We start from the raw sequence: 18,834 nt of genomic DNA, 5'->3' as shown, positions 1-18,834 counted from the left end.
GGTAAGATTGTGAACCAAATGTACCAACAGCAACACATCCCTGGCGCCATGGCTTAGTGGTAAAGCGCCTGTCTAGTAAACAGGAGATCCTGGGTTCGATCCCCAGTGGCGCCTCATTTTAAACAAGCATGCCATATCTGGAAGTTTTTTCCTTTCTCTTTTTACAACACTTTGGAACCATTGCGTAAACTCGCGTAAACCTCATTAAACACTCGACGGGGATGTAGCTCAGATGGTAGAGCGCGCGCTTAGCATGCGCGAGGTACCGGGATCGATGCCCGGCATCTCCACTTTTCTTCATTCCGAATTTCATTGTTGCCACTTTATTATTGGAAATTAATCCAAAATCACTCGTACGTCTCTGTGGCGCAATCGGTTAGCGCGTTCGGCTGTTAACCGAAAGGTTGGCGGTTCGAGCCCACCCAGGGACGTCTTAAAAGATTTTTGTTTTCCAAACAAAGAAAACACGGAAGTTTTTGGACAACTTGCGTCGTATCATGACAGTTTTTCAAAGCAAACATTTTCAGATCACAATAATCGGCCAAGTGCGCAGTCTATCCTAAAAGTGTCTCTATAGCTCAGTGGTAGAGCACTGGTCTCGCAAACCAGGGGTCGCGAGTTCAAACCTCGCTGGAGGCAATCATCGTTTTGCTAAAAACCTAACAGCAAGCATGCTTTGAAGTGTCAGCTTTTCGTACAAATCACAGCTCCAGTGGCGCAATCGGTTAGCGCGCCGTACTTATACAACAGTTACGGAGATATGCGGAGGTTGTGAGTTCGAGCCTTACCTGGACCAAACCTTTTCTTTAAAGCCAACTCAAAACTGGTAAAATTGTGACCCAAATGTACCAACAGCAACACATCCCTGGCGCCATGGCTTAGTGGTAAAGCGCCAGCCTAGTAAACAGGAGATCCTGGGTTCGATCCCCAGTGGCGCCTCTTTTTAAACAAGCATGCCATATCTGGAAGTTTTTTCCTTTCTCTTTTTACAACACTTTGGAACCATTGCGTAAACTCGCGTAAACCTCACTAAACACTCGACGGGGATGTAGCTCAGATGGTAGAGCGCGCGCTTAGCATGCGCGAGGTACCGGGATCGATGCCCGGCATCTCCACTTTTCTTCATTCCGAATTTCATTGTTGCCACTTTCTTATTGGAAATTAATCCAAAATCACTCGTACGTCTCTGTGGCGCAATCGGTTAGCGCGTTCGGCTGTTAACCGAAAGGTTGGTGGTTCGAGCCCACCCAGGGACGTCTTAAAAGATTTTTGTTTTCCAAACAAAGAAAACACGGAAGTTTTTGGACAACTTGCGTCGTATCATGACAGTTTTTCAAAGCAAACATTTTCAGATCACAATAATCGGCCAAGTGCGCAGTCTATCCTAAAAGTGTCTCTATAGCTCAGTGGTAGAGCACTGGTCTCGCAAACCAGGGGTCGCGAGTTCAAACCTCGCTGGAGGCAATCATCGTTTTGCTAAAAACCTAACAGCAAGCATGCTTTGAAGTGTCAGCTTTTCGTACAAATCACAGCTCCAGTGGCGCAATCGGTTAGCGCGCCGTACTTATACAACAGTTACGGAGATATGCGGAGGTTGTGAGTTCGAGCCTTACCTGGACCAAACCTTTTCTTTAAAGCCAACTCAAAACTGGTAAGATTGTGACCCAAATGTACCAACAGCAACACATCCCTGGCGCCATGGCTTAGTGGTAAAGCGCCAGCCTAGTAAACAGGAGATCCTGGGTTCGATCCCCAGTGGCGCCTCTTTTTAAACAAGCATGCCATATCTGGAAGTTTTTCCTTTCTCTTTTTACAACACTTTGGAACCATTGCGTAAACTCGCGTAAACCTCACTAAACACTCGACGGAGATGTAGCTCAGATGGTAGAGCCCGCGCTTAGCATGCGCGAGGTACCGGGATTGATGCCCGGCATCTCCACTTTTCTTCTTCGCGAATTTCATTGTTACCACTTTCTTATTGGAAATTAATCCAAAAACACTCGTACGTCTCTGTGGCGCAATCGGTTAGCGCGTTCGGCTGTTAACCGAAAGGTTGGTGGTTCGAGCCCACCCAGGGACGTCTTAAAAGATTTTTGTTTTCCAAACAAAGAAAACACGGAAGTTTTTGGACAACTTGCGTCGTATCATGACAGTTTTTCAAAGCAAACATTTTCAGATCACAATAATCGGCCAAGTGCGCAGTCTATCCGAAAAGTGTCTCTATAGTTCAGTGGTAGAGCACTGGTCTCGTAAACCAGGGGTCGCCAGTTCAAACCTCGCTGGAGGCAATCATCGTTTTGCTAAAAACCTAACAGCAAGCATGCTTTGAAGTATCAGCTTTTCGTACAAATCACAGCTCCAGTGGCGCAATCGGTTAGCGCGCCGTCCTTATACAACAGTTACGGAGATATGCGGAGGTTGTGAGTTCGAGCCTCACCTGGAGCAAACCTTTTCTTTGAGGCCAACTCAAAACTGGTAAGATTGTGAACCAAATGTACCAACAGCAACACATCCCTGGCGCCATGGCTTAGTGGTAAAGCGCCTGTCTAGTAAACAGGAGATCCTGGGTTCGATCCCCAGTGGCGCCTCATTTTAAACAAGCATGCCATATCTGGAAGTTTTTTCCTTTCTCTTTTTACAACACTTTGGAACCATTGCGTAAACTCGCGTAAACCTCATTAAACACTCGACGGGGATGTAGCTCAGATGGTAGAGCGCGCGCTTAGCATGCGCGAGGTACCGGGATCGATGCCCGGCATCTCCACTTTTCTTCATTCCGAATTTCATTGTTGCCACTTTATTATTGGAAATTAATCCAAAATCACTCGTACGTCTCTGTGGCGCAATCGGTTAGCGCGTTCGGCTGTTAACCGAAAGGTTGGCGGTTCGAGCCCACCCAGGGACGTCTTAAAAGATTTTTGTTTTCCAAACAAAGAAAACACGGAAGTTTTTGGACAACTTGCGTCGTATCATGACAGTTTTTCAAAGCAAACATTTTCAGATCACAATAATCGGCCAAGTGCGCAGTCTATCCTAAAAGTGTCTCTATAGCTCAGTGGTAGAGCACTGGTCTCGCAAACCAGGGGTCGCGAGTTCAAACCTCGCTGGAGGCAATCATCGTTTTGCTAAACACCTAACAGCAAGCATGCTTTGAAGTGTCAGCTTTTCGTACAAATCACAGCTCCAGTGGCGCAATCGGTTAGCGCGCCGTACTTATACAACAGTTACGGAGATATGCGGAGGTTGTGAGTTCGAGCCTCACCTGGACCAAACCTTTTCTTTAAAGCCAACTCAAAACTGGTAAAATTGTGACCCAAATGTACCAACAGCAACACATCCCTGGCGCCATGGCTTAGTGGTAAAGCGCCAGCCTAGTAAACAGGAGATCCTGGGTTCGATCCCCAGTGGCGCCTCTTTTTAAACAAGCATGCCATATCTGGAAGTTTTTCCTTTCTCTTTTTACAACACTTTGGAACCATTGCGTAAACTCGCGTAAACCTCACTAAACACTCGACGGAGATGTAGCTCAGATGGTAGAGCCCGCGCTTAGCATGCGCGAGGTACCGGGATTGATGCCCGGCATCTCCACTTTTCTTCTTCGCGAATTTCATTGTTACCACTTTCTTATTGGAAATTAATCCAAAAACACTCGTACGTCTCTGTGGCGCAATCGGTTAGCGCGTTCGGCTGTTAACCGAAAGGTTGGTGGTTCGAGCCCACCCAGGGACGTCTTAAAAGATTTTTGTTTTCCAAACAAAGAAAACACGGAAGTTTTTGGACAACTTGCGTCGTATCATGACAGTTTTTCAAAGCAAACATTTTCAGATCACAATAATCGGCCAAGTGCGCAGTCTATCCGAAAAGTGTCTCTATAGTTCAGTGGTAGAGGACTGGTCTCGTAAACCAGGGGTCGCCAGTTCAAACCTCGCTGGAGGCAATCATCGTTTTGCTAAAAACCTAACAGCAAGCATGCTTTGAAGTATCAGCTTTTCGTACAAATCACAGCTCCAGTGGCGCAATCGGTTAGCGCGCCGTCCTTATACAACAGTTACGGAGATATGCGGAGGTTGTGAGTTCGAGCCTCACCTGGAGCAAACCTTTTCTTTGAGGCCAACTCAAAACTGGTAAGATTGTGAACCAAATGTACCAACAGCAACACATCCCTGGCGCCATGGCTTAGTGGTAAAGCGCCTGTCTAGTAAACAGGAGATCCTGGGTTCGATCCCCAGTGGCGCCTCATTTTAAACAAGCATGCCATATCTGGAAGTTTTTTCCTTTCTCTTTTTACAACACTTTGGAACCATTGCGTAAACTCGCGTAAACCTCATTAAACACTCGACGGGGATGTAGCTCAGATGGTAGAGCGCGCGCTTAGCATGCGCGAGGTACCGGGATCGATGCCCAGCATCTCCACTTTTCTTCATTCCGAATTTCATTGTTGCCACTTTCTTATTGGAAATTAATCCCAAATCACTCGTACGTCTCTGTGGCGCAATCGGTTAGCGCGTTCGGCTGTTAACCGAAAGGTTGGTGGTTCGAGCCCACCCAGGGACGTCTTAAAAGATTTTTGTTTTCCAAACAAAGAAAACACGGAAGTTTTTGGACAACTTGCGTCGTATCATGACAGTTTTTCAAAGCAAACATTTTCAGATCAGATTAATCGGCCAAGTGCGCAGTCTATCCGAAAAGTGTCTCTATAGCTCAGTGGTAGAGCACTGGTCTCGTAAACCGGGGGTCGCGAGTTCAAACCTCGCTGGAGGCAATCATCGTTTTGCTAAAAACCTAACAGCAAGCATGCTTTGAAGTGTCAGCTTTTCGTACAAATCACAGCTCCAGTGGCGCAATCGGTTAGCGCGCCCTACTTATACAACAGTTACGGAGATATGCGGAGGTTGTGAGTTCGAGCCTCACCTGGAGCAAACCTTTTCTTTGAGGCCAACTCAAAACTGGTAAGATTGTGAACCAAATGTACCAACAGCAACACATCCCTGGCGCCATGGCTTAGTGGTAAAGCGCCTGTCTAGTAAACAGGAGATCCTGGGTTCGATCCCCAGTGGCGCCTCATTTTAAACAAGCATGCCATATCTGGAAGTTTTTCCTTTCTCTTTTTACAACACTTTGGAACCATTGCGTAAACTCGCGTAAACCTCACTAAACACTCGACGGGGATGTAGCTCAGATGGTAGAGCGCGCGCTTAGCATGCGCGAGGTACCGGGATCGATGCCCGGCATCTCCACTTTTCTTCTTCGCGAATTTCATTGTTACCACTTTCTTATTGGAAATTAATCCAAAAACACTCGTACGTCTGTGTGGCGCAATCGGTTAGCGCGTTCGGCTGTTAACCGAAAGGTTGGTGGTTCGAGCCCACCCAGGGACGTCTTAAAAGATTTTTGTTTTCCAAACAAAGAAAACACGGAAGTTTTTGGACAACTTGCGTCGTATCATGACAGTTTTTCAAAGCAAACATTTTCAGATCACAATAATCGGCCAAGTGCGCAGTCTATCCTAAAAGTGTCTCTATAGCTCAGTGGTAGAGCACTGGTCTCGCAAACCAGGGGTCGCGAGTTCAAACCTCGCTGGAGGCAATCATCGTTTTGCTAAAAACCTAACAGCAAGCATGCTTTGAAGTGTCAGCTTTTCGTACAAATCACAGCTCCAGTGGCGCAATCGGTTAGCGCGCCGTACTTATACAACAGTTACGGAGATATGCGGAGGTTGTGAGTTCGAGCCTTACCTGGACCAAACCTTTTCTTTAAAGCCAACTCAAAACTGGTAAAATTGTGACCCAAATGTACCAACAGCAACACATCCCTGGCGCCATGGCTTAGTGGTAAAGCGCCAGCCTAGTAAACAGGAGATCCTGGGTTCGATCCCCAGTGGCGCCTCTTTTTAAACAAGCATGCCATATCTGGAAGTTTTTCCTTTCTCTTTTTACAACACTTTGGAACCATTGCGTAAACTCGCGTAAACCTCACTAAACACTCGACGGAGATGTAGCTCAGATGGTAGAGCCCGCGCTTAGCATGCGCGAGGTACCGGGATTGATGCCCGGCATCTCCACTTTTCTTCTTCGCGAATTTCATTGTTACCACTTTCTTATTGGAAATTAATCCAAAAACACTCGTACGTCTCTGTGGCGCAATCGGTTAGCGCGTTCGGCTGTTAACCGAAAGGTTGGTGGTTCGAGCCCACCCAGGGACGTCTTAAAAGATTTTTGTTTTCCAAACAAAGAAAACACGGAAGTTTTTGGACAACTTGCGTCGTATCATGACAGTTTTTCAAAGCAAACATTTTCAGATCACAATAATCGGCCAAGTGCGCAGTCTATCCGAAAAGTGTCTCTATAGTTCAGTGGTAGAGCACTGGTCTCGTAAACCAGGGGTCGCCAGTTCAAACCTCGCTGGAGGCAATCATCGTTTTGCTAAAAACCTAACAGCAAGCATGCTTTGAAGTATCAGCTTTTCGTACAAATCACAGCTCCAGTGGCGCAATCGGTTAGCGCGCCGTCCTTATACAACAGTTACGGAGATATGCGGAGGTTGTGAGTTCGAGCCTCACCTGGAGCAAACCTTTTCTTTGAGGCCAACTCAAAACTGGTAAGATTGTGAACCAAATGTACCAACAGCAACACATCCCTGGCGCCATGGCTTAGTGGTAAAGCGCCTGTCTAGTAAACAGGAGATCCTGGGTTCGATCCCCAGTGGCGCCTCATTTTAAACAAGCATGCCATATCTGGAAGTTTTTTCCTTTCTCTTTTTACAACACTTTGGAACCATTGCGTAAACTCGCGTAAACCTCATTAAACACTCGACGGGGATGTAGCTCAGATGGTAGAGCGCGCGCTTAGCATGCGCGAGGTACCGGGATCGATGCCCGGCATCTCCACTTTTCTTCATTCCGAATTTCATTGTTGCCACTTTATTATTGGAAATTAATCCAAAATCACTCGTACGTCTCTGTGGCGCAATCGGTTAGCGCGTTCGGCTGTTAACCGAAAGGTTGGCGGTTCGAGCCCACCCAGGGACGTCTTAAAAGATTTTTGTTTTCCAAACAAAGAAAACACGGAAGTTTTTGGATAACTTGCGTCGTATCATGACAGTTTTTCAAAGCAAACATTTTCAGATCACAATAATCGGCCAAGTGCGCAGTCTATCCTAAAAGTGTCTCTATAGCTCAGTGGTAGAGCACTGGTCTCGCAAACCAGGGGTCGCGAGTTCAAACCTCGCTGGAGGCAATCATCGTTTTGCTAAACACCTAACAGCAAGCATGCTTTGAAGTGTCAGCTTTTCGTACAAATCACAGCTCCAGTGGCGCAATCGGTTAGCGCGCCGTACTTATACAACAGTTACGGAGATATGCGGAGGTTGTGAGTTCGAGCCTCACCTGGACCAAACCTTTTCTTTAAAGCCAACTCAAAACTGGTAAAATTGTGACCCAAATGTACCAACAGCAACACATCCCTGGCGCCATGGCTTAGTGGTAAAGCGCCAGCCTAGTAAACAGGAGATCCTGGGTTCGATCCCCAGTGGCGCCTCTTTTTAAACAAGCATGCCATATCTGGAAGTTTTTCCTTTCTCTTTTTACAACACTTTGGAACCATTGCGTAAACTCGCGTAAACCTCACTAAACACTCGACGGAGATGTAGCTCAGATGGTAGAGCCCGCGCTTAGCATGCGCGAGGTACCGGGATTGATGCCCGGCATCTCCACTTTTCTTCTTCGCGAATTTCATTGTTACCACTTTCTTATTGGAAATTAATCCAAAAACACTCGTACGTCTCTGTGGCGCAATCGGTTAGCGCGTTCGGCTGTTAACCGAAAGGTTGGTGGTTCGAGCCCACCCAGGGACGTCTTAAAAGATTTTTGTTTTCCAAACAAAGAAAACACGGAAGTTTTTGGACAACTTGCGTCGTATCATGACAGTTTTTCAAAGCAAACATTTTCAGATCACAATAATCGGCCAAGTGCGCAGTCTATCCGAAAAGTGTCTCTATAGTTCAGTGGTAGAGCACTGGTCTCGTAAACCAGGGGTCGCCAGTTCAAACCTCGCTGGAGGCAATCATCGTTTTGCTAAAAACCTAACAGCAAGCATGCTTTGAAGTATCAGCTTTTCGTACAAATCACAGCTCCAGTGGCGCAATCGGTTAGCGCGCCGTCCTTATACAACAGTTACGGAGATATGCGGAGGTTGTGAGTTCGAGCCTCACCTGGAGCAAACCTTTTCTTTGAGGCCAACTCAAAACTGGTAAGATTGTGAACCAAATGTACCAACAGCAACACATCCCTGGCGCCATGGCTTAGTGGTAAAGCGCCTGTCTAGTAAACAGGAGATCCTGGGTTCGATCCCCAGTGGCGCCTCATTTTAAACAAGCATGCCATATCTGGAAGTTTTTTCCTTTCTCTTTTTACAACACTTTGGAACCATTGCGTAAACTCGCGTAAACCTCATTAAACACTCGACGGGGATGTAGCTCAGATGGTAGAGCGCGCGCTTAGCATGCGCGAGGTACCGGGATCGATGCCCGGCATCTCCACTTTTCTTCTTCGCGAATTTCATTGTTACCACTTTCTTATTGGAAATTAATCCAAAAACACTCGTACGTCTGTGTGGCGCAATCGGTTAGCGCGTTCGGCTGTTAACCGAAAGGTTGGTGGTTCGAGCCCACCCAGGGACGTCTTAAAAGATTTTTGTTTTCCAAACAAAGAAAACACGGAAGTTTTTGGACAACTTGCGTCGTATCATGACAGTTTTTCAAAGCAAACATTTTCAGATCACAATAATCGGCCAAGTGCGCAGTCTATCCTAAAAGTGTCTCTATAGCTCAGTGGTAGAGCACTGGTCTCGCAAACCAGGGGTCGCGAGTTCAAACCTCGCTGGAGGCAATCATCGTTTTGCTAAAAACCTAACAGCAAGCATGCTTTGAAGTGTCAGCTTTTCGTACAAATCACAGCTCCAGTGGCGCAATCGGTTAGCGCGCCGTACTTATACAACAGTTACGGAGATATGCGGAGGTTGTGAGTTCGAGCCTTACCTGGACCAAACCTTTTCTTTAAAGCCAACTCAAAACTGGTAAGATTGTGACCCAAATGTACCAACAGCAACACATCCCTGGCGCCATGGCTTAGTGGTAAAGCGCCAGCCTAGTAAACAGGAGATCCTGGGTTCGATCCCCAGTGGCGCCTCTTTTTAAACAAGCATGCCATATCTGGAAGTTTTTCCTTTCTCTTTTTACAACACTTTGGAACCATTGCGTAAACTCGCGTAAACCTCACTAAACACTCGACGGAGATGTAGCTCAGATGGTAGAGCCCGCGCTTAGCATGCGCGAGGTACCGGGATTGATGCCCGACATCTCCACTTTTCTTCTTCGCGAATTTCATTGTTACCACTTTCTTATTGGAAATTAATCCAAAAACACTCGTACGTCTCTGTGGCGCAATCGGTTAGCGCGTTCGGCTGTTAACCGAAAGGTTGGTGGTTCGAGCCCACCCAGGGACGTCTTAAAAGATTTTTGTTTTCCAAACAAAGAAAACACGGAAGTTTTTGGACAACTTGCGTCGTATCATGACAGTTTTTCAAAGCAAACATTTTCAGATCACAATAATCGGCCAAGTGCGCAGTCTATCCGAAAAGTGTCTCTATAGTTCAGTGGTAGAGCACTGGTCTCGTAAACCAGGGGTCGCCAGTTCAAACCTCGCTGGAGGCAATCATCGTTTTGCTAAAAACCTAACAGCAAGCATGCTTTGAAGTATCAGCTTTTCGTACAAATCACAGCTCCAGTGGCGCAATCGGTTAGCGCGCCGTCCTTATACAACAGTTACGGAGATATGCGGAGGTTGTGAGTTCGAGCCTCACCTGGAGCAAACCTTTTCTTTGAGGCCAACTCAAAACTGGTAAGATTGTGAACCAAATGTACCAACAGCAACACATCCCTGGCGCCATGGCTTAGTGGTAAAGCGCCTGTCTAGTAAACAGGAGATCCTGGGTTCGATCCCCAGTGGCGCCTCATTTTAAACAAGCATGCCATATCTGGAAGTTTTTTCCTTTCTCTTTTTACAACACTTTGGAACCATTGCGTAAACTCGCGTAAACCTCATTAAACACTCGACGGGGATGTAGCTCAGATGGTAGAGCGCGCGCTTAGCATGCGCGAGGTACCGGGATCGATGCCCGGCATCTCCACTTTTCTTCATTCCGAATTTCATTGTTGCCACTTTATTATTGGAAATTAATCCAAAATCACTCGTACGTCTCTGTGGCGCAATCGGTTAGCGCGTTCGGCTGTTAACCGAAAGGTTGGCGGTTCGAGCCCACCCAGGGACGTCTTAAAAGATTTTTGTTTTCCAAACAAAGAAAACACGGAAGTTTTTGGACAACTTGCGTCGTATCATGACAGTTTTTCAAAGCAAACATTTTCAGATCACAATAATCGGCCAAGTGCGCAGTCTATCCTAAAAGTGTCTCTATAGCTCAGTGGTAGAGCACTGGTCTCGCAAACCAGGGGTCGCGAGTTCAAACCTCGCTGGAGGCAATCATCGTTTTGCTAAACACCTAACAGCAAGCATGCTTTGAAGTGTCAGCTTTTCGTACAAATCACAGCTCCAGTGGCGCAATCGGTTAGCGCGCCGTACTTATACAACAGTTACGGAGATATGCGGAGGTTGTGAGTTCGAGCCTCACCTGGACCAAACCTTTTCTTTAAAGCCAACTCAAAACTGGTAAAATTGTGACCCAAATGTACCAACAGCAACACATCCCTGGCGCCATGGCTTAGTGGTAAAGCGCCAGCCTAGTAAACAGGAGATCCTGGGTTCGATCCCCAGTGGCGCCTCTTTTTAAACAAGCATGCCATATCTGGAAGTTTTTCCTTTCTCTTTTTACAACACTTTGGAACCATTGCGTAAACTCGCGTAAACCTCACTAAACACTCGACGGAGATGTAGCTCAGATGGTAGAGCCCGCGCTTAGCATGCGCGAGGTACCGGGATTGATGCCCGGCATCTCCACTTTTCTTCTTCGCGAATTTCATTGTTACCACTTTCTTATTGGAAATTAATCCAAAAACACTCGTACGTCTCTGTGGCGCAATCGGTTAGCGCGTTCGGCTGTTAACCGAAAGGTTGGTGGTTCGAGCCCACCCAGGGACGTCTTAAAAGATTTTTGTTTTCCAAACAAAGAAAACACGGAAGTTTTTGGACAACTTGCGTCGTATCATGACAGTTTTTCAAAGCAAACATTTTCAGATCACAATAATCGGCCAAGTGCGCAGTCTATCCGAAAAGTGTCTCTATAGTTCAGTGGTAGAGGACTGGTCTCGTAAACCAGGGGTCGCCAGTTCAAACCTCGCTGGAGGCAATCATCGTTTTGCTAAAAACCTAACAGCAAGCATGCTTTGAAGTATCAGCTTTTCGTACAAATCACAGCTCCAGTGGCGCAATCGGTTAGCGCGCCGTCCTTATACAACAGTTACGGAGATATGCGGAGGTTGTGAGTTCGAGCCTCACCTGGAGCAAACCTTTTCTTTGAGGCCAACTCAAAACTGGTAAGATTGTGAACCAAATGTACCAACAGCAACACATCCCTGGCGCCATGGCTTAGTGGTAAAGCGCCTGTCTAGTAAACAGGAGATCCTGGGTTCGATCCCCAGTGGCGCCTCATTTTAAACAAGCATGCCATATCTGGAAGTTTTTTCCTTTCTCTTTTTACAACACTTTGGAACCATTGCGTAAACTCGCGTAAACCTCATTAAACACTCGACGGGGATGTAGCTCAGATGGTAGAGCGCGCGCTTAGCATGCGCGAGGTACCGGGATCGATGCCCAGCATCTCCACTTTTCTTCATTCCGAATTTCATTGTTGCCACTTTCTTATTGGAAATTAATCCCAAATCACTCGTACGTCTCTGTGGCGCAATCGGTTAGCGCGTTCGGCTGTTAACCGAAAGGTTGGTGGTTCGAGCCCACCCAGGGACGTCTTAAAAGATTTTTGTTTTCCAAACAAAGAAAACACGGAAGTTTTTGGACAACTTGCGTCGTATCATGACAGTTTTTCAAAGCAAACATTTTCAGATCAGATTAATCGGCCAAGTGCGCAGTCTATCCGAAAAGTGTCTCTATAGCTCAGTGGTAGAGCACTGGTCTCGTAAACCGGGGGTCGCGAGTTCAAACCTCGCTGGAGGCAATCATCGTTTTGCTAAAAACCTAACAGCAAGCATGCTTTGAAGTGTCAGCTTTTCGTACAAATCACAGCTCCAGTGGCGCAATCGGTTAGCGCGCCCTACTTATACAACAGTTACGGAGATATGCGGAGGTTGTGAGTTCGAGCCTCACCTGGAGCAAACCTTTTCTTTGAGGCCAACTCAAAACTGGTAAGATTGTGAACCAAATGTACCAACAGCAACACATCCCTGGCGCCATGGCTTAGTGGTAAAGCGCCTGTCTAGTAAACAGGAGATCCTGGGTTCGATCCCCAGTGGCGCCTCATTTTAAACAAGCATGCCATATCTGGAAGTTTTTCCTTTCTCTTTTTACAACACTTTGGAACCATTGCGTAAACTCGCGTAAACCTCACTAAACACTCGACGGGGATGTAGCTCAGATGGTAGAGCGCGCGCTTAGCATGCGCGAGGTACCGGGATCGATGCCCGGCATCTCCACTTTTCTTCTTCGCGAATTTCATTGTTACCACTTTCTTATTGGAAATTAATCCAAAAACACTCGTACGTCTGTGTGGCGCAATCGGTTAGCGCGTTCGGCTGTTAACCGAAAGGTTGGTGGTTCGAGCCCACCCAGGGACGTCTTAAAAGATTTTTGTTTTCCAAACAAAGAAAACACGGAAGTTTTTGGACAACTTGCGTCGTATCATGACAGTTTTTCAAAGCAAACATTTTCAGATCACAATAATCGGCCAAGTGCGCAGTCTATCCTAAAAGTGTCTCTATAGCTCAGTGGTAGAGCACTGGTCTCGCAAACCAGGGGTCGCGAGTTCAAACCTCGCTGGAGGCAATCATCGTTTTGCTAAAAACCTAACAGCAAGCATGCTTTGAAGTGTCAGCTTTTCGTACAAATCACAGCTCCAGTGGCGCAATCGGTTAGCGCGCCGTACTTATACAACAGTTACGGAGATATGCGGAGGTTGTGAGTTCGAGCCTTACCTGGACCAAACCTTTTCTTTAAAGCCAACTCAAAACTGGTAAAATTGTGACCCAAATGTACCAACAGCAACACATCCCTGGCGCCATGGCTTAGTGGTAAAGCGCCAGCCTAGTAAACAGGAGATCCTGGGTTCGATCCCCAGTGGCGCCTCTTTTTAAACAAGCATGCCATATCTGGAAGTTTTTCCTTTCTCTTTTTACAACACTTTGGAACCATTGCGTAAACTCGCGTAAACCTCACTAAACACTCGACGGAGATGTAGCTCAGATGGTAGAGCCCGCGCTTAGCATGCGCGAGGTACCGGGATTGATGCCCGGCATCTCCACTTTTCTTCTTCGCGAATTTCATTGTTACCACTTTCTTATTGGAAATTAATCCAAAAACACTCGTACGTCTCTGTGGCGCAATCGGTTAGCGCGTTCGGCTGTTAACCGAAAGGTTGGTGGTTCGAGCCCACCCAGGGACGTCTTAAAAGATTTTTGTTTTCCAAACAAAGAAAACACGGAAGTTTTTGGACAACTTGCGTCGTATCATGACAGTTTTTCAAAGCAAACATTTTCAGATCACAATAATCGGCCAAGTGCGCAGTCTATCCGAAAAGTGTCTCTATAGTTCAGTGGTAGAGCACTGGTCTCGTAAACCAGGGGTCGCCAGTTCAAACCTCGCTGGAGGCAATCATCGTTTTGCTAAAAACCTAACAGCAAGCATGCTTTGAAGTATCAGCTTTTCGTACAAATCACAGCTCCAGTGGCGCAATCGGTTAGCGCGCCGTCCTTATACAACAGTTACGGAGATATGCGGAGGTTGTGAGTTCGAGCCTCACCTGGAGCAAACCTTTTCTTTGAGGCCAACTCAAAACTGGTAAGATTGTGAACCAAATGTACCAACAGCAACACATCCCTGGCGCCATGGCTTAGTGGTAAAGCGCCTGTCTAGTAAACAGGAGATCCTGGGTTCGATCCCCAGTGGCGCCTCATTTTAAACAAGCATGCCATATCTGGAAGTTTTTTCCTTTCTCTTTTTACAACACTTTGGAACCATTGCGTAAACTCGCGTAAACCTCATTAAACACTCGACGGGGATGTAGCTCAGATGGTAGAGCGCGCGCTTAGCATGCGCGAGGTACCGGGATCGATGCCCGGCATCTCCACTTTTCTTCATTCCGAATTTCATTGTTGCCACTTTATTATTGGAAATTAATCCAAAATCACTCGTACGTCTCTGTGGCGCAATCGGTTAGCGCGTTCGGCTGTTAACCGAAAGGTTGGCGGTTCGAGCCCACCCAGGGACGTCTTAAAAGATTTTTGTTTTCCAAACAAAGAAAACACGGAAGTTTTTGGATAACTTGCGTCGTATCATGACAGTTTTTCAAAGCAAACATTTTCAGATCACAATAATCGGCCAAGTGCGCAGTCTATCCTAAAAGTGTCTCTATAGCTCAGTGGTAGAGCACTGGTCTCGCAAACCAGGGGTCGCGAGTTCAAACCTCGCTGGAGGCAATCATCGTTTTGCTAAACACCTAACAGCAAGCATGCTTTGAAGTGTCAGCTTTTCGTACAAATCACAGCTCCAGTGGCGCAATCGGTTAGCGCGCCGTACTTATACAACAGTTACGGAGATATGCGGAGGTTGTGAGTTCGAGCCTCACCTGGACCAAACCTTTTCTTTAAAGCCAACTCAAAACTGGTAAAATTGTGACCCAAATGTACCAACAGCAACACATCCCTGGCGCCATGGCTTAGTGGTAAAGCGCCAGCCTAGTAAACAGGAGATCCTGGGTTCGATCCCCAGTGGCGCCTCTTTTTAAACAAGCATGCCATATCTGGAAGTTTTTCCTTTCTCTTTTTACAACACTTTGGAACCATTGCGTAAACTCGCGTAAACCTCACTAAACACTCGACGGAGATGTAGCTCAGATGGTAGAGCCCGCGCTTAGCATGCGCGAGGTACCGGGATTGATGCCCGGCATCTCCACTTTTCTTCTTCGCGAATTTCATTGTTACCACTTTCTTATTGGAAATTAATCCAAAAACACTCGTACGTCTCTGTGGCGCAATCGGTTAGCGCGTTCGGCTGTTAACCGAAAGGTTGGTGGTTCGAGCCCACCCAGGGACGTCTTAAAAGATTTTTGTTTTCCAAACAAAGAAAACACGGAAGTTTTTGGACAACTTGCGTCGTATCATGACAGTTTTTCAAAGCAAACATTTTCAGATCACAATAATCGGCCAAGTGCGCAGTCTATCCGAAAAGTGTCTCTATAGTTCAGTGGTAGAGCACTGGTCTCGTAAACCAGGGGTCGCCAGTTCAAACCTCGCTGGAGGCAATCATCGTTTTGCTAAAAACCTAACAGCAAGCATGCTTTGAAGTATCAGCTTTTCGTACAAATCACAGCTCCAGTGGCGCAATCGGTTAGCGCGCCGTCCTTATACAACAGTTACGGAGATATGCGGAGGTTGTGAGTTCGAGCCTCACCTGGAGCAAACCTTTTCTTTGAGGCCAACTCAAAACTGGTAAGATTGTGAACCAAATGTACCAACAGCAACACATCCCTGGCGCCATGGCTTAGTGGTAAAGCGCCTGTCTAGTAAACAGGAGATCCTGGGTTCGATCCCCAGTGGCGCCTCATTTTAAACAAGCATGCCATATCTGGAAGTTTTTTCCTTTCTCTTTTTACAACACTTTGGAACCATTGCGTAAACTCGCGTAAACCTCATTAAACACTCGACGGGGATGTAGCTCAGATGGTAGAGCGCGCGCTTAGCATGCGCGAGGTACCGGGATCGATGCCCGGCATCTCCACTTTTCTTCTTCGCGAATTTCATTGTTACCACTTTCTTATTGGAAATTAATCCAAAAACACTCGTACGTCTGTGTGGCGCAATCGGTTAGCGCGTTCGGCTGTTAACCGAAAGGTTGGTGGTTCGAGCCCACCCAGGGACGTCTTAAAAGATTTTTGTTTTCCAAACAAAGAAAACACGGAAGTTTTTGGACAACTTGCGTCGTATCATGACAGTTTTTCAAAGCAAACATTTTCAGATCACAATAATCGGCCAAGTGCGCAGTCTATCCTAAAAGTGTCTCTATAGCTCAGTGGTAGAGCACTGGTCTCGCAAACCAGGGGTCGCGAGTTCAAACCTCGCTGGAGGCAATCATCGTTTTGCTAAAAACCTAACAGCAAGCATGCTTTGAAGTGTCAGCTTTTCGTACAAATCACAGCTCCAGTGGCGCAATCGGTTAGCGCGCCGTACTTATACAACAGTTACGGAGATATGCGGAGGTTGTGAGTTCGAGCCTTACCTGGACCAAACCTTTTCTTTAAAGCCAACTCAAAACTGGTAAAATTGTGACCCAAATGTACCAACAGCAACACATCCCTGGCGCCATGGCTTAGTGGTAAAGCGCCAGCCTAGTAAACAGGAGATCCTGGGTTCGATCCCCAGTGGCGCCTCTTTTTAAACAAGCATGCCATATCTGGAAGTTTTTCCTTTCTCTTTTTACAACACTTTGGAACCATTGCGTAAACTCGCGTAAACCTCACTAAACACTCGACGGAGATGTAGCTCAGATGGTAGAGCCCGCGCTTAGCATGCGCGAGGTACCGGGATTGATGCCCGGCATCTCCACTTTTCTTCTTCGCGAATTTCATTGTTACCACTTTCTTATTGGAAATTAATCCAAAAACACTCGTACGTCTGTGTGGCGCAATCGGTTAGCGCGTTCGGCTGTTAACCGAAAGGTTGGTGGTTCGAGCCCACCCAGGGACGTCTTAAAAGATTTTTGTTTTCCAAACAAAGAAAACACGGAAGTTTTTGGACAACTTGCGTCGTATCATGACAGTTTTTCAAAGCAAACATTTTCAGATCACAATAATCGGCCAAGTGCGCAGTCTATCCGAAAAGTGTCTCTATAGTTCAGTGGTAGAGCACTGGTCTCGTAAACCAGGGGTCGCCAGTTCAAACCTCGCTGGAGGCAATCATCGTTTTGCTAAAAACCTAACAGCAAGCATGCTTTGAAGTATCAGCTTTTCGTACAAATCACAGCTCCAGTGGCGCAATCGGTTAGCGCGCCGTCCTTATACAACAGTTACGGAGATATGCGGAGGTTGTGAGTTCGAGCCTCACCTGGAGCAAACCTTTTCTTTGAGGCCAACTCAAAACTGGTAAGATTGTGAACCAAATGTACCAACAGCAACACATCCCTGGCGCCATGGCTTAGTGGTAAAGCGCCTGTCTAGTAAACAGGAGATCCTGGGTTCGATCCCCAGTGGCGCCTCATTTTAAACAAGCATGCCATATCTGGAAGTTTTTTCCTTTCTCTTTTTACAACACTTTGGAACCATTGCGTAAACTCGCGTAAACCTCATTAAACACTCGACGGGGATGTAGCTCAGATGGTAGAGCGCGCGCTTAGCATGCGCGAGGTACCGGGATCGATGCCCGGCATCTCCACTTTTCTTCATTCCGAATTTCATTGTTGCCACTTTATTATTGGAAATTAATCCAAAATCACTCGTACGTCTCTGTGGCGCAATCGGTTAGCGCGTTCGGCTGTTAACCGAAAGGTTGGCGGTTCGAGCCCACCCAGGGACGTCTTAAAAGATTTTTGTTTTCCAAACAAAGAAAACACGGAAGTTTTTGGACAACTTGCGTCGTATCATGACAGTTTTTCAAAGCAAACATTTTCAGATCACAATAATCGGCCAAGTGCGCAGTCTATCCTAAAAGTGTCTCTATAGCTCAGTGGTAGAGCACTGGTCTCGCAAACCAGGGGTCGCGAGTTCAAACCTCGCTGGAGGCAATCATCGTTTTGCTAAACACCTAACAGCAAGCATGCTTTGAAGTGTCAGCTTTTCGTACAAATCACAGCTCCAGTGGCGCAATCGGTTAGCGCGCCGTACTTATACAACAGTTACGGAGATATGCGGAGGTTGTGAGTTCGAGCCTCACCTGGACCAAACCTTTTCTTTAAAGCCAACTCAAAACTGGTAAAATTGTGACCCAAATGTACCAACAGCAACACATCCCTGGCGCCATGGCTTAGTGGTAAAGCGCCAGCCTAGTAAACAGGAGATCCTGGGTTCGATCCCCAGTGGCGCCTCTTTTTAAACAAGCATGCCATATCTGGAAGTTTTTCCTTTCTCTTTTTACAACACTTTGGAACCATTGCGTAAACTCGCGTAAACCTCACTAAACACTCGACGGAGATGTAGCTCAGATGGTAGAGCCCGCGCTTAGCATGCGCGAGGTACCGGGATTGATGCCCGGCATCTCCACTTTTCTTCTTCGCGAATTTCATTGTTACCACTTTCTTATTGGAAATTAATCCAAAAACACTCGTACGTCTCTGTGGCGCAATCGGTTAGCGCGTTCGGCTGTTAACCGAAAGGTTGGTGGTTCGAGCCCACCCAGGGACGTCTTAAAAGATTTTTGTTTTCCAAACAAAGAAAACACGGAAGTTTTTGGACAACTTGCGTCGTATCATGACAGTTTTTCAAAGCAAACATTTTCAGATCACAATAATCGGCCAAGTGCGCAGTCTATCCGAAAAGTGTCTCTATAGTTCAGTGGTAGAGCACTGGTCTCGTAAACCAGGGGTCGCCAGTTCAAACCTCGCTGGAGGCAATCATCGTTTTGCTAAAAACCTAACAGCAAGCATGCTTTGAAGTATCAGCTTTTCGT

The 18,834-nt window shown here is 46.6% G+C and overlaps 1 protein-coding gene and 100 non-coding genes across 101 annotated transcripts in view; 100 read left to right on the top strand and 1 right to left on the bottom strand.

Annotated features, from left to right (window-relative positions):
• The window catches only part of LOC145204722 (pappalysin-1-like), a 126,022-nt gene that overhangs the window by 13,714 nt on the left and 93,474 nt on the right, over nucleotides 1–18,834 (bottom strand). The window lies entirely within an intron of this gene.
• On the top strand, nucleotides 43–114 carry Trnat-agu (transfer RNA threonine (anticodon AGU)). The gene has a single exon. It is a non-coding gene; the product is annotated as a tRNA-Thr (tRNA).
• Trnaa-agc (transfer RNA alanine (anticodon AGC)) lies at nucleotides 218–290 on the top strand. Its single transcript has one exon. It is a non-coding gene; the product is annotated as a tRNA-Ala (tRNA).
• On the top strand, nucleotides 358–431 carry Trnan-guu (transfer RNA asparagine (anticodon GUU)). The gene has a single exon. It is a non-coding gene; the product is annotated as a tRNA-Asn (tRNA).
• Trnaa-cgc (transfer RNA alanine (anticodon CGC)) lies at nucleotides 568–639 on the top strand. The gene has a single exon. It is a non-coding gene; the product is annotated as a tRNA-Ala (tRNA).
• Trnai-uau (transfer RNA isoleucine (anticodon UAU)) lies at nucleotides 707–796 on the top strand. The gene is given in 2 exon segments: nucleotides 707–744; nucleotides 761–796. It is a non-coding gene; the product is annotated as a tRNA-Ile (tRNA).
• Nucleotides 868–939, top strand: Trnat-agu (transfer RNA threonine (anticodon AGU)). The gene has a single exon. It is a non-coding gene; the product is annotated as a tRNA-Thr (tRNA).
• On the top strand, nucleotides 1,043–1,115 carry Trnaa-agc (transfer RNA alanine (anticodon AGC)). The gene has a single exon. It is a non-coding gene; the product is annotated as a tRNA-Ala (tRNA).
• Trnan-guu (transfer RNA asparagine (anticodon GUU)) lies at nucleotides 1,183–1,256 on the top strand. The gene has a single exon. It is a non-coding gene; the product is annotated as a tRNA-Asn (tRNA).
• Trnaa-cgc (transfer RNA alanine (anticodon CGC)) lies at nucleotides 1,393–1,464 on the top strand. The gene has a single exon. It is a non-coding gene; the product is annotated as a tRNA-Ala (tRNA).
• Trnai-uau (transfer RNA isoleucine (anticodon UAU)) lies at nucleotides 1,532–1,621 on the top strand. Its single transcript is given in 2 exon segments — nucleotides 1,532–1,569; nucleotides 1,586–1,621. It is a non-coding gene; the product is annotated as a tRNA-Ile (tRNA).
• Nucleotides 1,693–1,764, top strand: Trnat-agu (transfer RNA threonine (anticodon AGU)). The gene has a single exon. It is a non-coding gene; the product is annotated as a tRNA-Thr (tRNA).
• Trnan-guu (transfer RNA asparagine (anticodon GUU)) lies at nucleotides 2,007–2,080 on the top strand. The gene has a single exon. It is a non-coding gene; the product is annotated as a tRNA-Asn (tRNA).
• On the top strand, nucleotides 2,217–2,288 carry Trnat-cgu (transfer RNA threonine (anticodon CGU)). The gene has a single exon. It is a non-coding gene; the product is annotated as a tRNA-Thr (tRNA).
• On the top strand, nucleotides 2,356–2,445 carry Trnai-uau (transfer RNA isoleucine (anticodon UAU)). Its single transcript is given in 2 exon segments — nucleotides 2,356–2,393; nucleotides 2,410–2,445. It is a non-coding gene; the product is annotated as a tRNA-Ile (tRNA).
• On the top strand, nucleotides 2,517–2,588 carry Trnat-agu (transfer RNA threonine (anticodon AGU)). The gene has a single exon. It is a non-coding gene; the product is annotated as a tRNA-Thr (tRNA).
• Nucleotides 2,692–2,764, top strand: Trnaa-agc (transfer RNA alanine (anticodon AGC)). The gene has a single exon. It is a non-coding gene; the product is annotated as a tRNA-Ala (tRNA).
• Nucleotides 2,832–2,905, top strand: Trnan-guu (transfer RNA asparagine (anticodon GUU)). Its single transcript has one exon. It is a non-coding gene; the product is annotated as a tRNA-Asn (tRNA).
• On the top strand, nucleotides 3,042–3,113 carry Trnaa-cgc (transfer RNA alanine (anticodon CGC)). The gene has a single exon. It is a non-coding gene; the product is annotated as a tRNA-Ala (tRNA).
• Nucleotides 3,181–3,270, top strand: Trnai-uau (transfer RNA isoleucine (anticodon UAU)). The gene is given in 2 exon segments: nucleotides 3,181–3,218; nucleotides 3,235–3,270. It is a non-coding gene; the product is annotated as a tRNA-Ile (tRNA).
• Trnat-agu (transfer RNA threonine (anticodon AGU)) lies at nucleotides 3,342–3,413 on the top strand. The gene has a single exon. It is a non-coding gene; the product is annotated as a tRNA-Thr (tRNA).
• Nucleotides 3,656–3,729, top strand: Trnan-guu (transfer RNA asparagine (anticodon GUU)). Its single transcript has one exon. It is a non-coding gene; the product is annotated as a tRNA-Asn (tRNA).
• On the top strand, nucleotides 4,005–4,094 carry Trnai-uau (transfer RNA isoleucine (anticodon UAU)). Its single transcript is given in 2 exon segments — nucleotides 4,005–4,042; nucleotides 4,059–4,094. It is a non-coding gene; the product is annotated as a tRNA-Ile (tRNA).
• Trnat-agu (transfer RNA threonine (anticodon AGU)) lies at nucleotides 4,166–4,237 on the top strand. Its single transcript has one exon. It is a non-coding gene; the product is annotated as a tRNA-Thr (tRNA).
• Nucleotides 4,481–4,554, top strand: Trnan-guu (transfer RNA asparagine (anticodon GUU)). The gene has a single exon. It is a non-coding gene; the product is annotated as a tRNA-Asn (tRNA).
• Nucleotides 4,691–4,762, top strand: Trnat-cgu (transfer RNA threonine (anticodon CGU)). Its single transcript has one exon. It is a non-coding gene; the product is annotated as a tRNA-Thr (tRNA).
• Trnai-uau (transfer RNA isoleucine (anticodon UAU)) lies at nucleotides 4,830–4,919 on the top strand. Its single transcript is given in 2 exon segments — nucleotides 4,830–4,867; nucleotides 4,884–4,919. It is a non-coding gene; the product is annotated as a tRNA-Ile (tRNA).
• Nucleotides 4,991–5,062, top strand: Trnat-agu (transfer RNA threonine (anticodon AGU)). The gene has a single exon. It is a non-coding gene; the product is annotated as a tRNA-Thr (tRNA).
• On the top strand, nucleotides 5,165–5,237 carry Trnaa-agc (transfer RNA alanine (anticodon AGC)). Its single transcript has one exon. It is a non-coding gene; the product is annotated as a tRNA-Ala (tRNA).
• On the top strand, nucleotides 5,305–5,378 carry Trnan-guu (transfer RNA asparagine (anticodon GUU)). The gene has a single exon. It is a non-coding gene; the product is annotated as a tRNA-Asn (tRNA).
• Nucleotides 5,515–5,586, top strand: Trnaa-cgc (transfer RNA alanine (anticodon CGC)). Its single transcript has one exon. It is a non-coding gene; the product is annotated as a tRNA-Ala (tRNA).
• Nucleotides 5,654–5,743, top strand: Trnai-uau (transfer RNA isoleucine (anticodon UAU)). The gene is given in 2 exon segments: nucleotides 5,654–5,691; nucleotides 5,708–5,743. It is a non-coding gene; the product is annotated as a tRNA-Ile (tRNA).
• On the top strand, nucleotides 5,815–5,886 carry Trnat-agu (transfer RNA threonine (anticodon AGU)). Its single transcript has one exon. It is a non-coding gene; the product is annotated as a tRNA-Thr (tRNA).
• Nucleotides 6,129–6,202, top strand: Trnan-guu (transfer RNA asparagine (anticodon GUU)). Its single transcript has one exon. It is a non-coding gene; the product is annotated as a tRNA-Asn (tRNA).
• On the top strand, nucleotides 6,339–6,410 carry Trnat-cgu (transfer RNA threonine (anticodon CGU)). Its single transcript has one exon. It is a non-coding gene; the product is annotated as a tRNA-Thr (tRNA).
• On the top strand, nucleotides 6,478–6,567 carry Trnai-uau (transfer RNA isoleucine (anticodon UAU)). Its single transcript is given in 2 exon segments — nucleotides 6,478–6,515; nucleotides 6,532–6,567. It is a non-coding gene; the product is annotated as a tRNA-Ile (tRNA).
• Trnat-agu (transfer RNA threonine (anticodon AGU)) lies at nucleotides 6,639–6,710 on the top strand. The gene has a single exon. It is a non-coding gene; the product is annotated as a tRNA-Thr (tRNA).
• Trnaa-agc (transfer RNA alanine (anticodon AGC)) lies at nucleotides 6,814–6,886 on the top strand. The gene has a single exon. It is a non-coding gene; the product is annotated as a tRNA-Ala (tRNA).
• On the top strand, nucleotides 6,954–7,027 carry Trnan-guu (transfer RNA asparagine (anticodon GUU)). Its single transcript has one exon. It is a non-coding gene; the product is annotated as a tRNA-Asn (tRNA).
• Nucleotides 7,164–7,235, top strand: Trnaa-cgc (transfer RNA alanine (anticodon CGC)). Its single transcript has one exon. It is a non-coding gene; the product is annotated as a tRNA-Ala (tRNA).
• Nucleotides 7,303–7,392, top strand: Trnai-uau (transfer RNA isoleucine (anticodon UAU)). The gene is given in 2 exon segments: nucleotides 7,303–7,340; nucleotides 7,357–7,392. It is a non-coding gene; the product is annotated as a tRNA-Ile (tRNA).
• Trnat-agu (transfer RNA threonine (anticodon AGU)) lies at nucleotides 7,464–7,535 on the top strand. The gene has a single exon. It is a non-coding gene; the product is annotated as a tRNA-Thr (tRNA).
• Trnan-guu (transfer RNA asparagine (anticodon GUU)) lies at nucleotides 7,778–7,851 on the top strand. Its single transcript has one exon. It is a non-coding gene; the product is annotated as a tRNA-Asn (tRNA).
• Nucleotides 7,988–8,059, top strand: Trnat-cgu (transfer RNA threonine (anticodon CGU)). The gene has a single exon. It is a non-coding gene; the product is annotated as a tRNA-Thr (tRNA).
• Nucleotides 8,127–8,216, top strand: Trnai-uau (transfer RNA isoleucine (anticodon UAU)). The gene is given in 2 exon segments: nucleotides 8,127–8,164; nucleotides 8,181–8,216. It is a non-coding gene; the product is annotated as a tRNA-Ile (tRNA).
• On the top strand, nucleotides 8,288–8,359 carry Trnat-agu (transfer RNA threonine (anticodon AGU)). Its single transcript has one exon. It is a non-coding gene; the product is annotated as a tRNA-Thr (tRNA).
• Nucleotides 8,463–8,535, top strand: Trnaa-agc (transfer RNA alanine (anticodon AGC)). The gene has a single exon. It is a non-coding gene; the product is annotated as a tRNA-Ala (tRNA).
• Nucleotides 8,603–8,676, top strand: Trnan-guu (transfer RNA asparagine (anticodon GUU)). The gene has a single exon. It is a non-coding gene; the product is annotated as a tRNA-Asn (tRNA).
• On the top strand, nucleotides 8,813–8,884 carry Trnaa-cgc (transfer RNA alanine (anticodon CGC)). The gene has a single exon. It is a non-coding gene; the product is annotated as a tRNA-Ala (tRNA).
• Nucleotides 8,952–9,041, top strand: Trnai-uau (transfer RNA isoleucine (anticodon UAU)). Its single transcript is given in 2 exon segments — nucleotides 8,952–8,989; nucleotides 9,006–9,041. It is a non-coding gene; the product is annotated as a tRNA-Ile (tRNA).
• Trnat-agu (transfer RNA threonine (anticodon AGU)) lies at nucleotides 9,113–9,184 on the top strand. Its single transcript has one exon. It is a non-coding gene; the product is annotated as a tRNA-Thr (tRNA).
• On the top strand, nucleotides 9,427–9,500 carry Trnan-guu (transfer RNA asparagine (anticodon GUU)). The gene has a single exon. It is a non-coding gene; the product is annotated as a tRNA-Asn (tRNA).
• On the top strand, nucleotides 9,637–9,708 carry Trnat-cgu (transfer RNA threonine (anticodon CGU)). The gene has a single exon. It is a non-coding gene; the product is annotated as a tRNA-Thr (tRNA).
• Nucleotides 9,776–9,865, top strand: Trnai-uau (transfer RNA isoleucine (anticodon UAU)). The gene is given in 2 exon segments: nucleotides 9,776–9,813; nucleotides 9,830–9,865. It is a non-coding gene; the product is annotated as a tRNA-Ile (tRNA).
• Trnat-agu (transfer RNA threonine (anticodon AGU)) lies at nucleotides 9,937–10,008 on the top strand. The gene has a single exon. It is a non-coding gene; the product is annotated as a tRNA-Thr (tRNA).
• Trnaa-agc (transfer RNA alanine (anticodon AGC)) lies at nucleotides 10,112–10,184 on the top strand. The gene has a single exon. It is a non-coding gene; the product is annotated as a tRNA-Ala (tRNA).
• Trnan-guu (transfer RNA asparagine (anticodon GUU)) lies at nucleotides 10,252–10,325 on the top strand. Its single transcript has one exon. It is a non-coding gene; the product is annotated as a tRNA-Asn (tRNA).
• On the top strand, nucleotides 10,462–10,533 carry Trnaa-cgc (transfer RNA alanine (anticodon CGC)). Its single transcript has one exon. It is a non-coding gene; the product is annotated as a tRNA-Ala (tRNA).
• Nucleotides 10,601–10,690, top strand: Trnai-uau (transfer RNA isoleucine (anticodon UAU)). The gene is given in 2 exon segments: nucleotides 10,601–10,638; nucleotides 10,655–10,690. It is a non-coding gene; the product is annotated as a tRNA-Ile (tRNA).
• Nucleotides 10,762–10,833, top strand: Trnat-agu (transfer RNA threonine (anticodon AGU)). Its single transcript has one exon. It is a non-coding gene; the product is annotated as a tRNA-Thr (tRNA).
• Nucleotides 11,076–11,149, top strand: Trnan-guu (transfer RNA asparagine (anticodon GUU)). The gene has a single exon. It is a non-coding gene; the product is annotated as a tRNA-Asn (tRNA).
• On the top strand, nucleotides 11,425–11,514 carry Trnai-uau (transfer RNA isoleucine (anticodon UAU)). The gene is given in 2 exon segments: nucleotides 11,425–11,462; nucleotides 11,479–11,514. It is a non-coding gene; the product is annotated as a tRNA-Ile (tRNA).
• On the top strand, nucleotides 11,586–11,657 carry Trnat-agu (transfer RNA threonine (anticodon AGU)). The gene has a single exon. It is a non-coding gene; the product is annotated as a tRNA-Thr (tRNA).
• Nucleotides 11,901–11,974, top strand: Trnan-guu (transfer RNA asparagine (anticodon GUU)). Its single transcript has one exon. It is a non-coding gene; the product is annotated as a tRNA-Asn (tRNA).
• Nucleotides 12,111–12,182, top strand: Trnat-cgu (transfer RNA threonine (anticodon CGU)). The gene has a single exon. It is a non-coding gene; the product is annotated as a tRNA-Thr (tRNA).
• Trnai-uau (transfer RNA isoleucine (anticodon UAU)) lies at nucleotides 12,250–12,339 on the top strand. Its single transcript is given in 2 exon segments — nucleotides 12,250–12,287; nucleotides 12,304–12,339. It is a non-coding gene; the product is annotated as a tRNA-Ile (tRNA).
• Trnat-agu (transfer RNA threonine (anticodon AGU)) lies at nucleotides 12,411–12,482 on the top strand. Its single transcript has one exon. It is a non-coding gene; the product is annotated as a tRNA-Thr (tRNA).
• Nucleotides 12,585–12,657, top strand: Trnaa-agc (transfer RNA alanine (anticodon AGC)). Its single transcript has one exon. It is a non-coding gene; the product is annotated as a tRNA-Ala (tRNA).
• Nucleotides 12,725–12,798, top strand: Trnan-guu (transfer RNA asparagine (anticodon GUU)). Its single transcript has one exon. It is a non-coding gene; the product is annotated as a tRNA-Asn (tRNA).
• On the top strand, nucleotides 12,935–13,006 carry Trnaa-cgc (transfer RNA alanine (anticodon CGC)). Its single transcript has one exon. It is a non-coding gene; the product is annotated as a tRNA-Ala (tRNA).
• Trnai-uau (transfer RNA isoleucine (anticodon UAU)) lies at nucleotides 13,074–13,163 on the top strand. Its single transcript is given in 2 exon segments — nucleotides 13,074–13,111; nucleotides 13,128–13,163. It is a non-coding gene; the product is annotated as a tRNA-Ile (tRNA).
• On the top strand, nucleotides 13,235–13,306 carry Trnat-agu (transfer RNA threonine (anticodon AGU)). The gene has a single exon. It is a non-coding gene; the product is annotated as a tRNA-Thr (tRNA).
• Nucleotides 13,549–13,622, top strand: Trnan-guu (transfer RNA asparagine (anticodon GUU)). Its single transcript has one exon. It is a non-coding gene; the product is annotated as a tRNA-Asn (tRNA).
• Nucleotides 13,759–13,830, top strand: Trnat-cgu (transfer RNA threonine (anticodon CGU)). The gene has a single exon. It is a non-coding gene; the product is annotated as a tRNA-Thr (tRNA).
• On the top strand, nucleotides 13,898–13,987 carry Trnai-uau (transfer RNA isoleucine (anticodon UAU)). Its single transcript is given in 2 exon segments — nucleotides 13,898–13,935; nucleotides 13,952–13,987. It is a non-coding gene; the product is annotated as a tRNA-Ile (tRNA).
• Trnat-agu (transfer RNA threonine (anticodon AGU)) lies at nucleotides 14,059–14,130 on the top strand. The gene has a single exon. It is a non-coding gene; the product is annotated as a tRNA-Thr (tRNA).
• On the top strand, nucleotides 14,234–14,306 carry Trnaa-agc (transfer RNA alanine (anticodon AGC)). Its single transcript has one exon. It is a non-coding gene; the product is annotated as a tRNA-Ala (tRNA).
• Nucleotides 14,374–14,447, top strand: Trnan-guu (transfer RNA asparagine (anticodon GUU)). Its single transcript has one exon. It is a non-coding gene; the product is annotated as a tRNA-Asn (tRNA).
• On the top strand, nucleotides 14,584–14,655 carry Trnaa-cgc (transfer RNA alanine (anticodon CGC)). The gene has a single exon. It is a non-coding gene; the product is annotated as a tRNA-Ala (tRNA).
• On the top strand, nucleotides 14,723–14,812 carry Trnai-uau (transfer RNA isoleucine (anticodon UAU)). The gene is given in 2 exon segments: nucleotides 14,723–14,760; nucleotides 14,777–14,812. It is a non-coding gene; the product is annotated as a tRNA-Ile (tRNA).
• Trnat-agu (transfer RNA threonine (anticodon AGU)) lies at nucleotides 14,884–14,955 on the top strand. Its single transcript has one exon. It is a non-coding gene; the product is annotated as a tRNA-Thr (tRNA).
• Trnan-guu (transfer RNA asparagine (anticodon GUU)) lies at nucleotides 15,198–15,271 on the top strand. Its single transcript has one exon. It is a non-coding gene; the product is annotated as a tRNA-Asn (tRNA).
• Nucleotides 15,408–15,479, top strand: Trnat-cgu (transfer RNA threonine (anticodon CGU)). Its single transcript has one exon. It is a non-coding gene; the product is annotated as a tRNA-Thr (tRNA).
• Trnai-uau (transfer RNA isoleucine (anticodon UAU)) lies at nucleotides 15,547–15,636 on the top strand. The gene is given in 2 exon segments: nucleotides 15,547–15,584; nucleotides 15,601–15,636. It is a non-coding gene; the product is annotated as a tRNA-Ile (tRNA).
• Trnat-agu (transfer RNA threonine (anticodon AGU)) lies at nucleotides 15,708–15,779 on the top strand. The gene has a single exon. It is a non-coding gene; the product is annotated as a tRNA-Thr (tRNA).
• Trnaa-agc (transfer RNA alanine (anticodon AGC)) lies at nucleotides 15,883–15,955 on the top strand. The gene has a single exon. It is a non-coding gene; the product is annotated as a tRNA-Ala (tRNA).
• Trnan-guu (transfer RNA asparagine (anticodon GUU)) lies at nucleotides 16,023–16,096 on the top strand. Its single transcript has one exon. It is a non-coding gene; the product is annotated as a tRNA-Asn (tRNA).
• Trnaa-cgc (transfer RNA alanine (anticodon CGC)) lies at nucleotides 16,233–16,304 on the top strand. Its single transcript has one exon. It is a non-coding gene; the product is annotated as a tRNA-Ala (tRNA).
• On the top strand, nucleotides 16,372–16,461 carry Trnai-uau (transfer RNA isoleucine (anticodon UAU)). The gene is given in 2 exon segments: nucleotides 16,372–16,409; nucleotides 16,426–16,461. It is a non-coding gene; the product is annotated as a tRNA-Ile (tRNA).
• Nucleotides 16,533–16,604, top strand: Trnat-agu (transfer RNA threonine (anticodon AGU)). The gene has a single exon. It is a non-coding gene; the product is annotated as a tRNA-Thr (tRNA).
• Trnan-guu (transfer RNA asparagine (anticodon GUU)) lies at nucleotides 16,847–16,920 on the top strand. Its single transcript has one exon. It is a non-coding gene; the product is annotated as a tRNA-Asn (tRNA).
• On the top strand, nucleotides 17,057–17,128 carry Trnat-cgu (transfer RNA threonine (anticodon CGU)). The gene has a single exon. It is a non-coding gene; the product is annotated as a tRNA-Thr (tRNA).
• Trnai-uau (transfer RNA isoleucine (anticodon UAU)) lies at nucleotides 17,196–17,285 on the top strand. The gene is given in 2 exon segments: nucleotides 17,196–17,233; nucleotides 17,250–17,285. It is a non-coding gene; the product is annotated as a tRNA-Ile (tRNA).
• Nucleotides 17,357–17,428, top strand: Trnat-agu (transfer RNA threonine (anticodon AGU)). Its single transcript has one exon. It is a non-coding gene; the product is annotated as a tRNA-Thr (tRNA).
• Trnaa-agc (transfer RNA alanine (anticodon AGC)) lies at nucleotides 17,532–17,604 on the top strand. Its single transcript has one exon. It is a non-coding gene; the product is annotated as a tRNA-Ala (tRNA).
• Trnan-guu (transfer RNA asparagine (anticodon GUU)) lies at nucleotides 17,672–17,745 on the top strand. Its single transcript has one exon. It is a non-coding gene; the product is annotated as a tRNA-Asn (tRNA).
• Trnaa-cgc (transfer RNA alanine (anticodon CGC)) lies at nucleotides 17,882–17,953 on the top strand. The gene has a single exon. It is a non-coding gene; the product is annotated as a tRNA-Ala (tRNA).
• Trnai-uau (transfer RNA isoleucine (anticodon UAU)) lies at nucleotides 18,021–18,110 on the top strand. Its single transcript is given in 2 exon segments — nucleotides 18,021–18,058; nucleotides 18,075–18,110. It is a non-coding gene; the product is annotated as a tRNA-Ile (tRNA).
• Nucleotides 18,182–18,253, top strand: Trnat-agu (transfer RNA threonine (anticodon AGU)). Its single transcript has one exon. It is a non-coding gene; the product is annotated as a tRNA-Thr (tRNA).
• Trnan-guu (transfer RNA asparagine (anticodon GUU)) lies at nucleotides 18,496–18,569 on the top strand. The gene has a single exon. It is a non-coding gene; the product is annotated as a tRNA-Asn (tRNA).
• On the top strand, nucleotides 18,706–18,777 carry Trnat-cgu (transfer RNA threonine (anticodon CGU)). The gene has a single exon. It is a non-coding gene; the product is annotated as a tRNA-Thr (tRNA).

This window comes from Phallusia mammillata, chromosome 8 (genome assembly GCF_965637545.1).
Source record: "Phallusia mammillata chromosome 8, kaPhaMamm4.hap1.1, whole genome shotgun sequence".
In the NCBI taxonomy this organism is placed as follows: Eukaryota; Metazoa; Chordata; class Ascidiacea; order Phlebobranchia; family Ascidiidae; genus Phallusia; species Phallusia mammillata.
Note: the sequence above shows the minus strand (reverse complement) of the source record. Positions and strands in the feature narration are given on the sequence as shown.